Consider the following 1,160-nt stretch of genomic DNA (forward strand, 5'->3'; position numbering starts at 1 on the left):
GGCACTGTGTTCAGCGGAGGCTTTTGGCAAGTCAACCAAAAGAACATTGGAAAGCTGGGTAAACGCAAGGTGCTTTTTTGTCTTAGCTAAAAATATTAACTGTTAATAAATATGGTCTTAAACTTAAGTCTTTTAATTTTAAGGTCTTCATAAGTCTTAATTTTTTTTGTTAGATTTCATGGGCTTTTGTAGGTATATATATGAGTAGAAAACAGAGTTATCCAGCGGTAATTTTACTGATCTAAATCTTTCTGTCGAATAAGCATTGCCGAAACCCGGAATTGAACCAGGGACCTTTAGATCTTCAGTCTAACGCTCTCCCAACTGAGCTATTTCGGCATAATGGAAAGAGGATGTTTCAAAAAGTTGGGAGGCAATTAGTTACAACTTTTACCCATATTTAATTAATTTTTCAGCATGGACGCTAAATGCCGCACATTTAAACTCAGAATAGACTCCTAGACTCATATACAATATTAAACTTTCTGCCTGCCACCTCCTTGTCAAAATGTGACCAATAATACAAAGAGTAATGAGTGTTTCAAGTGCTGGGGCACAGCTTGCTTTCCACCCACTGCCCCATTCCCAACTACACATGCACAAGGGGCACTAGAGACCAGGGATGGATGGGGCAAAGCCTCTGACTACGGCTCCAGCCTTGTATATGCCGGCACCTTCAGCTATTTCCCACACTATCCAGTGCTTGTATAGACCCTGGGAGGTGCACATATGAATATTTACTAGGATACCATCGGGATTAACACAACAGTTAGCAGTAGAGAAGGTAGGTAAGTGCACAATAGGGCATTCTTTCTCACTTAGATAACAGTTGTAACTATTTTCCTTTTGTAATCTAATTTTTTTCTGAAATTCTCAAAGTGCTAAACACTTAGCATTTTTGTTTGATATATTTGGTTTGTAGAAGAATGAATTTACTATTTGATAGGCTTGATATTTCCTTCCAAACGCTCTGCCGAAACCCAAGATTGAACCAGGGATTGAACCAGGGACCTTTAGATCTTCAGTCTAACGCTCGCCTAACTGAGCTATTTTGGCCGGTAGGGGACAGGAGGTGAAAATGTTTTCACTGCTAGAATATTGTTTTTCTCACTCAATGCATATTATTGACTCAATATTTATGTTTGGGATTTTGCTAATAT

The 1,160-nt window shown here is 38.8% G+C and overlaps 1 non-coding gene across 1 annotated transcript; it reads right to left on the reverse strand.

The window, feature by feature from the left end:
- Positions 1 to 266: 266 nt before the first annotated feature.
- TRNAF-GAA (transfer RNA phenylalanine (anticodon GAA)) lies at positions 267 to 339 on the reverse strand. The gene has a single exon. It is a non-coding gene; the product is annotated as a tRNA-Phe (tRNA).
- Between the last annotated feature and the right edge of the window lie 821 nt (positions 340 to 1,160).

Source organism: Pyxicephalus adspersus, chromosome 11 (genome assembly GCF_032062135.1).
Source record: "Pyxicephalus adspersus chromosome 11, UCB_Pads_2.0, whole genome shotgun sequence".
Lineage (NCBI taxonomy): Eukaryota > Metazoa > Chordata > Amphibia > Anura > Pyxicephalidae > Pyxicephalus > Pyxicephalus adspersus.